We start from the raw sequence: 10,853 nt of genomic DNA on the forward strand, positions 1-10,853 counted from the left end.
AACAAGATAGTCAAGCATCCATGTGGTCGTTCTGACTCACTGCCGGTGTCGGTACCACAGCTACCTTCCACTGGCTTTCTCTTGGATTTTTGCATTGGCTCTTTCTCAGTCTGTGGTCTGTATCTAAGATAGCTCACTCTAAGATCCGGACAGAGGTCATCTGGCCATCCCGCCAGGGAATAGAGGGTGGAACTCAGTAAAGGGGTCTGTTACAGGAAGCACTGGAGCAAACCACACTGCACCGGCCCCAGACCCTATTTCAGAGAAAAAGAAGGCAGAGGGCATGGCCTTTCCTCTGTGTGAAGGCAGATGCTCCCAGGCACCAGCGACCCCACCTAAGAGGCATGGGGGTGGGGGTGGGGGGCTGTTGGGAGGGTGGTGTCTGGATGGCAGGGATCCTATCTACTTTTGAGGACTCTGCAGCTCCCCAGCAGTGCAATTGGACTAGAAAAGAATAGGAAAGTGACAGCAGTGCTTAGTTCTCAACTGCCTATAGCTCATGCTGTGCAACAGTATCCTGTTGCTCTGGACCTTCAGTCTCTGGTCCTCAACCTCTGGATGTCCCTGGGGCAGTGGATTCTCCTTCAGCCCCTGAAGGCCTGAGCAACCACTCACTTTTGACTACACCAGTGCATATATTGGGAGCTGGGGCCAAAACTCTGAGAAGTCAGTTGCTGTAAGAATTAATCCCTACAGGCCTGGCAGGCTGCTGGATCACACACTTGCAGCATTATTTTTCCAGTCCTCCAGTCCTCTCTCCAGAGTTCTTAACTTTAACTAGTACTTTCAGGCTATAGTGAAGACCAACCCATTTCATAGATGAGGAAAGCAGAGGCCTGGAGAGGTTATGGAATTCTCATGAGTTCACTCAGAAGAGTTGACAAAAGCAAAGGCTGTTGGGATCAGCTTTAGAGTTGCTTTAGTAGAATTCCAGTATTTATTCACTGCCTTTCCCCACTCTCTACTTTCTTCAATAACTATTGTGCACCTATGCTGTGCCAGATGCTTTTTATGTGTTGAGGACACAAAATGGGTAGAACTTGGCTATTGACAGGTTTTAAATGTTTAGAGCTAGTATATCATAGCATCAACTGTGGACCAGAAATTAGGTTAATTATTTAATATTTACTTTTTGAACTTAATTCTTATGGCAATGCTTAAAAATAGGCATTTTTTTACTCCATTTTAAAAACGAGGAAACTGTAACCTAAATATCTTGCCCCAGGTCACACAATGTTAAAACCCTCCTATGACAATATTAATATTCTAAAATATTATTATTTTTATGTTATAAAATATTTAAAAGTTCTCTGACTCTGAGTAATTTGACTTTTTATTTTCTATTTTTTGTCTAATAGAAGGAATATTCATAGCTATAATTAGTATATGAATGTGTTGAAAAATGTTAATTTTTCTTAAAGGATGAAGAAGGTAAGAAACTGTATAGAGAAGGTGACTTTTGACTTTTTGTTATTTCTGCTTTAATGTTTTACTTAATATTTTGTTGTGCTTTCAGATTTACAGAAAAGTTGCAAAAATAGTATAAAGAATTCTTAGATACACTTCACCAGATTCCTCCTTTTATTTACCTCCAAAAGAGATATTTTGCAAAAGTTTTTAAAGCCCCATATTTAATCTTCCACTCCTGGTAGCCTTTTTTGACTCTGGTGACACCATTTACTGCTTGAGGGCTGGTGTGTACATGAAGATGGATGTGTGTGGGTGTAGGCAGATGTGTGTGTAAACCAAAGCTAAAGGTAATAAGACATGGTCAGCTTCAAGTCATTAATCACCAGCAGAGAAAATGATTCGACTAGGCTGAAATTGGATCATAAATACAGGTTTCTCAGGTCTGAAGTCCTATAGTCAGTAGGTATTTGGCATATATTCTTGGAGAAAGTCCTTAGCTCTTGGAGATAATTGTCCCTAAATCCGAAGCCTCTTTTCTGTTGCTGTGCATTGGTGGGTCAGAAGAGCAGAGTGCCTCTGGGGATAGCTCTATAACTCAGCAACCCACTGCCTACCTACACTGTGTTCCACACTGATTGGACTGGGTACCATTGGGACCCAAAAAGATATGCGGCAATCTTCACCCTAAATGGACATCTCAGTTCAGTGGGGAGAGAAAACATCGACATGTGAAATCTTTCAACAACAATACTCAAAAGTTATCTAGTTAAGTGGCAGAATAAATTATCTTGACTATAAAAGCACTGGGTATTCCCAGAAAGGAAAGAGACTGTAGGCTGAGCTGGTTATAAAGGTTCTTGGAAGAACAAAGCCTTAAGGGATAACTAGAATTTCATTAGATGAAAGGACCTGAGGAAGACAACTGTGGGGGCACTCCTGGAAAAAGACATGGCATTGGTAATAGCTGTAGTATATTTGAGGGCATAAAATGAAGTTGGCATTGAAGCAAAATGCCCTGGAATAGTTAACCTGAAGCAAAATTGTAAAGAGCCCTGAATGCAAGGCAAAGTCTTCTGGAATTTGCTCTGCAGCTTCTCCAGACTCATCAAAAAAAATTTTAGTGAAAAGGAAATTGATGAGAACCATATTTTAAGAAATATAAATTGGAGCTTTTGCTCACCATTGGATTAGCCAAGAGTAGAGAGCTTTAGTACCCTTTTCGTACCCATCAGGCTCCTTGCCCCTAGGCTTTAGTATGGACAGTAGACATTTTCTCAATATTTTGTAAAGTGATGTGCATATGCAGCTTCAAGACAAGTCCCTTATCCTCCCCACTCTATGGTGTTCTAAAAACGCCACCCTAAACCTCTTCCCTCGAGGAATTCTAGAGCCAAATCAGGGTGTGCATAAAACATTGGAAGAAAAACCTGGAGCAGAGGAACTGATTAGAACCTGTTGCATTAAATGGGGAAATAAGATGAGAGTAGTGAAACAAACAAAGATGGTATTTGGAAGAAAGATTTGACAGGTTAAATACCCGATGGTCATTGTGGGTAGGAGAGGGAGTGGAAAACAAAAGGAGCACCAAAGATAAGTATAAATAATCTAATATATTGTTATATATTCTAAGACCTCCTAGTATATGCCAGAGATTATAAGCATCATCGGTAAGCCTCATAATACCATATTACAATGAGAAAACTATGATCAAGAGAGTAAATAAATTGCTTATCATTCCAGAGTTAGTCAATGACTGAGGCAAGATTTAAGGTCAGAAGATTGAAAGCATCCGTACTTCACTATCTTTTGATGGTACTACTAACGAACTGGGCATCAAGTAAGTTAACTTGTCAGGAGGGAAATATAAACTTAATTTGAGACATGGTAACCTTGAGGGGATGATAAACAATTATCCATGTATCAATTCATTCATCCATCCATAATCCATCTGTCAATTTTTTTCAATCTATAATTCAGTGAATCTTTGTTAAGTACTTAACTATGTGCCAAGCCCTGGGAAATCAATGATGAACAAAGTAAAAGTTGTCCTTGCCCTCCAGGTGTTTATTGTGAGTTAGGAAAGATGGACAATAAACAAGTAATCACAATGTAAGGTGAGAGATACATCGAAATGGAAAGTGTAGAATGCTATGGTTCTGATAGCAGGACCCTGTCCCTAGTGTAGGAGATGTCAAGGAAGAGGGGGATAGTCCTATGAACTCAGTAGGAGGAGAGCACAGTGAGAAAGAGGGAGATCTGTGATATTGTCTCATCTCATGGAGCACCCACAAACCATGAACCATGTCTTTCGATCTGTTTGAGCTCCAGTATCCAGCTATGTCCAGTTGTCTCAGATGAAGACACATGTTCAGGAGGGCATTTAGGAGAAGGCAGCTTTGGAATAATGGAAAGAACTCTGGGCTAAGAGGCAGATAGTTTGGGTTCTTAGTGGCTTTGAATAAGTCACTTCAGTGAACCTTCCTTTACTCTTTCCCTAACACGGTTATGAAGGAGAAATGAGATTGCGATGAAAGTGCTTACCACTGTTTAACACATAGGAGACTCAATAAATATTTGTTCCCAATGAAACTTAAGTTGAGTTCATAGGATTCCTTTCCCTGCAGTAAGAAAGAGCCAGCTTCTGTCTCATTTCCTTTTTCTATTAAAACAAGGTTATCTTTATATAGTCTTTCCTGTCCCTCAAGGATACTTCTGGATTTGGCTATTCAGTGTGTGAGGTCTTTTCATGGCTGGACAGTAAGAGGCCCCAGATGGCTTTCGGGGTCTTGACTGGACAACTTTTACTGAGATTATACCTGAGGAACCCTGTGTGCTAATGAAGGCTAAGGAATAAGGAGTTATCACTAAGATAGAGAAAGCAAGCAGCTGTTTTCTTCCCAGAGGGCCTGGGAGCAGGGGAGAAGTGAGAACATCTGGACCTTGCTAGGTCCCACACCATGAGAGGATAGCCTCTAGCTTTGATCTGCATGGCCAGCTGCAGAGGCAAGGATTTTGTGGGGGTAGTATGTTCTGTAGGACATTTTCTGGAGAAGAAATTATTTCTGCTTCTATCTGTTTGCTAGGATCCAAGATGCATAGGCCTATCCTTCAACCCCAGTAGAGTTTTAAGGGGGCCAGTGGGAGAGTCAAGAGCCAAGATGAAAAATAGAGAAGGCTGATATAGCTGTTGAGCCTAAGGATTTACAGGTGGAGTCTTCATTCTACATGCCACCTTCTTCTCTGAGTCAGTTAACCCTGAGGTTCCCCAGCTTCCCCCTTCGCCTTACTTTCAATTCATGTGAAAGTAACCCTCTCAGAGTTCAGGCTTTGGAGGAAGACAGGAAGATTCTAAAAATATATAAAAAATTAAAAATAATAAATAAATAAATAAATAAATAAATAAATAAATAACAAATTTATTTCTCACAGTTATGGAGAGAGGCTGAAGGTCCAATACCAGGATGCCAGCACAGCTAGGTTCTTGAGAAGGCCATCTTCTGGGTCACAGACTGCTGAGTTCTTGTTGCATCTTTGCATAACCAAAGGGCAAGACAGACTGATTTTGAATTCCTTTGACCTTCCTTACGGTGCCTAAATTGGACAGTTTCTTAATCTTTCTCAGCCTTCATTATTTCATCAGCAAGAGTTCTCTTACAGTTGTTGAGATTACATGATACTATATGAAGTGAAACTATATAAAGAAAGCATCCAGCACAGGGCACATTGGCACTCAGCAAAAGTTGGCTTCCTTTTCTGTTCTTCCTTAATTAATACAACAATATATGTCATGACTCCAGAATACATGTAAATGGATCTGCAGAAGCTTTTTTCACCTCCCAAAGAAGGGCAGGTAGCATCTCCTTTTTTTAAATGTGAATGGAAGTCTAGTGACTTCTTTCAAAGCACAGCAAAAAGAGTAGTAAAAGTATTTCTGTGCTTTCTCCCTCTTTCCCATCATTTTCTATCTCAGACTTGAGATCAAAATCAGAAAAAGGTTTTTCTTGGTTAAAAAATACTCAGAAGTGCCCAAAACTCAAGCTGTCATATGAAAGTCATATGAGAGAGGATTAAGATCAAGAACTGAATTTCAAATTATTAGACTGAAAGCAGTACCAGAAGCATTCAATCTAACATCCTTATTTTACCAAAAAGACAAAAGCTCAGAGAGAAACAGCAACTAGTCTAAGGTCACACAGCTAGTTGGTGGCATGGAAGTTATAGGAACCCTAGATTAATTCCTAGTTCAGTGCTCTTGTCACTGTCTCATGAGGGCCTGCTGTGATCCAATAGGTGACCAAACCCATGCCTGGCTTCATTCTGCAGCCAGGGAACTACGTGATTTTTCTGACAATCCAGCTGCATATTTCCTTCTGTGACATGTAAGCACATGACAGAGAACACAGACTGCCAAACTGGAAGATAGAAATAGCTTGTACCTTCCCAGCTGGGGATTAGATATTTGCTGTCCCCAGCTAGCATGAGCTCTCATGTACTTATCATTCATTCGACCCTAAAAGATGAGTTCCAGCCTATAAGCCTGCATTAGTTCCACCCCTGTGCGGCTTCTCTCTCCACTATTAAGCTCAGAGAGATCCTTAGAGTTCTTTTTCATTTAACTTCCTCATTTGTAGACTGAGATCCAGCCAGGGGATGTGCTATGTCAGGGTCACACTCAAGTTAGAGGCAGAGCCAAGCTTGAGACCAGTTGCCTAGCAACTAACCCATTCTCTTTCCATCAGTGTGGAAAATTATCACACAGAGTGGCTCTGTCTTCTCCTAAAAGGTCTGAAATGAGAGCAGAAAACTCCACGATGTCTGGGGCAGAAACAGGTGTGATAGGGCCTAGGGAAGAGCTGGGATGTTTTCTAGAAATGGATGAGGCTGTTGAAGCCATGGAATAAAAAAGAGGACAATATGTGCAAAGCCTGAATATGCCACTGGTGTCCTGGGGGGAACTCGTGTTTTTGTGGGCTAAGAAGCTGGGAGCTGTCAGCAGCTGCTTGCAGCTGCTCAGTGACAAGACTGATGTCTGTGATGGCCAAGCTGAGAAAATGGGAGAAGAGGAGAAGAAACACACTTCATGTTCTCAACCACCACACACTCACAAATGACACAAACTCACTGTCTTTCATCTCCCCAGACTGTACTGTTCCTGGGAGTTGGGTGAGATATAGGACAAATGTGGTCTGAAACCATTGTCAGAGAAGCAGTGGAGAGTAGTAGAGGAGGCGTTACATCAAGAGACCAGAGCTGAACCCTTCTTGAAATTGTCACTTACCGAGTTACTTGAACAAATTATTTAACCTCTGTAAGCCTCAGTTTACTATCTGAAGAAAATAGTGATGCTAGTGTTTTACAAACTCTTTATTCTGTGTGAATGTGAGATAAGTATCATTAGGAGTGTAAATTGTAGGAATTGGCATGAACTAATTGAGATGGTCATTCTCTGTTCCCCCTGTTTCTCAGTTGGAGCAGCAAGTCAGTCAATCCAGGAGTTTTTAATGTGTACCCATAATAGACATAATGAAGCCCACAGAACAAAGCCTGACACAGGACTCAGGATGGGGTCTCTTCCCTTTGACTTCACCAAATATGTGCTGAGCACAAAGACAGTTCTGGCAGACCCCATTCAATGGCTCACCAGCCCCATTCCCAACACACCTCCGCCGTAAAGGCTAAAAAATGTAAACATTTTCCCAACCTCCCTAGCCCCAGGGAAGGCCATGTGACAGAGTTTTAGCCAATGAGTCAGGTGCAAGAGAACTTTGCTAGGGAGCTTTTAGTAAATACTTATTTTATACTCTCTGCAAACCAGACCTGGATTTTTCCTCTAAGGGGCTCCAGTTTTAAAGGTATCCTCTTAAAGGGATACTCTTAAATGACCATAACCAAAGATAAAACATTAGCCTTTGGCCTAAAAAAGGCATAGGTGAAGTCCCAGTCTCACTAGCCCCAGGTTTCTCCACTATTCTGACCCACTTTATAGAGAAGCTAACAGTCTTGTCAGGTGATGTAATTATAACACTGGATGGAATCATATATAAGTACACCTTGCGCTCACGGAACACTTTCTTCAAGGTCCTTTAATGGCACGATCTAACTTTTTCCCTATGAAGTGGGCAGGGATAGATAGAGAATAAAGAAGGAAGCTCACAGACATGAAATGGCATCCCCGGATTCTAGAGTTGTTTGGGAAGAGAGCCTGTCACTCCCCTCAGCCATGTTATTCTTCTTGGAACTCACTGCCTTCATCTTCACCCATGTAGATGTACACCCTCACCTGTGTGTGCACACACACATGCTCTAGTTATGGAAGGAGATGCCTTTATCCAATACGCATCATATAATGAACTCCTGCTCATAGTAAAGTTGTATAAAACTTCTATCAAGAGAATCTGTACTTCACATTCATTATTTCTAAGAGCAAGTCATAGATTTGCTCAAGTTATTCAAGTGCTTTCCCTGGTGACCAGTGTAATGCTTTTTTGAGATTCTCAACTGGGCTTAGAGCTGGCATGTCAAATGGAAGCTAATCTGGTTTCACTAGGACTATTCTTTAAATCCTCTGAAAAAAATGACCTGGACAACCATGTATTTAAAAATTATCCATCTACACACTTATTAAGATAGCTAATATCAAAAAAAACACAAAAAAACAAAAACAAAACACAGAAAATAAGTGTTGGTGAGGATGGGGACAGATTAAGACCTTGTGCACCATTGGTGGTAATGTAAGATAGTACAGCTGCTATGGAAAATGGTATGACTACTCAAAAAATTAAACATAGAATTATCATATGACCCATCAATTCTGCCTCTGGCTATATACTCAAAAGAATTGAAGGTAGAAACTCAAAAAGAGACATTTGTACACCCATATCCGTAGCAGCATCATTTATAATAGCTAAAAGATGGAAACAGCCCAAACATTTATGAACAGATGAATGGGTAAACAAAATGTGGTCTAACATCCAGTAGAATATTATTTGGCCTTAAAAAGGAAAGAAATTCTGACACATGATACAACAAGGATGAACCTTGAAGACATGCTAACTGACTTAAGCCAGTCATGAAAGGACAAATATTGTATGATTACACTTATATGAAGTATATAGTAGTCAAATTCATAGAGACAGAAAGTAGAATGGTGATTTCCAGGGAGCCAGGGGCAGGGGGCAATGAAGAGTTGGTGTTTAATGGGTACAGAATTTATTTTTACAAGATGAAAAGAGTTCTAGAGATAGATGGTGGTGATAGCTGCATAACAATAAATGTATTTAATGCTGCTAAACTGTACACTTAAAAATGGTTAAGTTGATAAATTTTATTTTATGTGTATTTTACTGCTATAAAAAAAATCATTCATCTACAACATCACTTGCTTAAAAAAAAAAAATTGCTCCTAAAATGTCCAGATCAGATGTGACCTAGTTTATTTTTTGGAGATCATCATGGTATTATTCAAAGAGCTAAACCTTGAATGAGAAAGTACAAATTCAAATATCAATTCTGCTGCTCGTTAGCTATTCGCTCTTGTTCTTATTGAATCTTACTTTCCTTGTCTTGTTGTATATAATGATATCGACTTTGACTACACTGGGCAGCTGTAAAAGTTCAATGTGATAATTTCTGTGAATGTGCTTAGCAAACTACAGAACACTAAGCAACTATAAAAGATTTTCTGAGTGAATGACGAGGTTCTCTCTGGAACCTATTGTAATATTTTCCAACTTTTCTGGCTAAGAAATTCCTTCCATCACACTTAAATTCCTTCTAATGAAGCTTCAGTCAGCTTGAAAATAGCCTTTCCATTGGGACATTTCCATATCTCTGGTTTAGAGATACTTTTATCTGGCAGGTGTCAAAGGGACAGCAAGGACCATAAGCATAACCATTTGAAACTACTAACTTTTTGGGCCAAGGGTAAAATTCTTCTTCAGGTCCAGTTTGATTTACAAATTCCGGGCTGTCATAGCAACCCCAGCAGAAAAGGAGGACTGTTTAATGTCATTTTTGACAGCAGCCAGGTCTGGGAATGTGCTCAGGTTGACCCCAGTAGACAGTGTTCACTGGTAACCACTCTGTGCCTCTCCCTCTGGGCCAAGGGAGCTTCCAAGATTGGTGTCATTCAGCTCTCCATCTGCTGCTCCTCACCCAATGGCTCTGCCAGATTCCAAGTAGAGAAGGCGTTTCAGGAAGAGGCCCATTGCAGTGGACACAACCTTCTGCGCTTAGTGTGAGGATGTAAAAGATGTCTTGGGGAGGGGATGGCTAATGACACGTCCATGGTACTTTAAGTATTTCCATTAAGTTTGCAGTTGAGCTCTGTTGACCTAGTCAAACACTTGCAACCAGGGCAATTTATCTCTAGGGCTGGTGTTGGAGATCTAATGATGAAGATCTAAAAATATAATCAGCTTTACAATATAAAAACAAAACCATGAAAGTGAAATTATTACACACTTCACTAAATCTATAAAGATGTTATAATGCTATTTTCTTTAATTGTTACATTTATTATCATAAGATTTTTACCTATTTGAAAATAATTCACAGGCTAATTTTTCATTATTGGCACAATTCCTGATTATATGAAAAGATTGCAGGAAATCATTGTTAAGCCAAATTTCAAAAGTAAAATTATAAAAGATATTGCAATATTTTATAGTAAAAAAAGTTAGCGATTGGGTTAATATGCTTAATATGATGTGGTGTAGGGTTTTCAAAGGCCTAGGAAGCCTTCAACGTGTTCCTGCTTACAAGTCTTTCTCTCGCTTGATGGGTGTGGAGGGAGAAGGAAAGGGGAGAGAAAGAAAGGGAGGGAGGGGGAGAGCCTGTCTGTTACTATAAGAATTTGAATAATCTCAGGACACGCTAGCAAAACTTATCACTCCTCTTATCAAGCCATACCTGATATATGGATTACTAGCTGGTAGCAGTGAATCCAAGTAGAAGGGAGGAAGGAAGGAAGGAAGGAAGGAAGGAAGGAAGGAAGGAAGGAGGAAGGAAGGGGAGAGGAGGGAGGGAGGGGGAGGGGAGAGGGGGAGGGAGGGAGGGAGGGAGGGAGGGGAGGGAGGGAGGGAGGGAGGAGGAGGGGGAGGAGGGAGGGGAGGAGGAGGAGGAGGAGGCGGAGGAGGAGGCAGGAGGAGGAAGGAGGAGGAGAGGAGGAGGAGGATGCAGGAGGAGAGATGGAGAGGAGCCTCCTCCTCCTCCTCCCTCCTCTCCTTCTTCTTCTCTCTCTCTCTCTCTCTCTCTCTCTCTCTCTCTCTCTCTCTCTCTCGCACATTGCTATCTATCCAGTCCTCAGTACACTCTATCTACTTGTAAAGTGAGATAATAGCAGTTGCTTCCAGGAGTTCATGTGAAAATTAAATTAGATTAGTAAAAATGTTTTGTCAAATGTTGACAATTACTACTATTATTACTACTAATAGATACATACT

Source organism: Rousettus aegyptiacus, unplaced genomic scaffold, assembly GCF_014176215.1.
Source record: "Rousettus aegyptiacus isolate mRouAeg1 unplaced genomic scaffold, mRouAeg1.p scaffold_m13_p_5, whole genome shotgun sequence".
NCBI classification, from domain to species: Eukaryota; Metazoa; Chordata; class Mammalia; order Chiroptera; family Pteropodidae; genus Rousettus; species Rousettus aegyptiacus.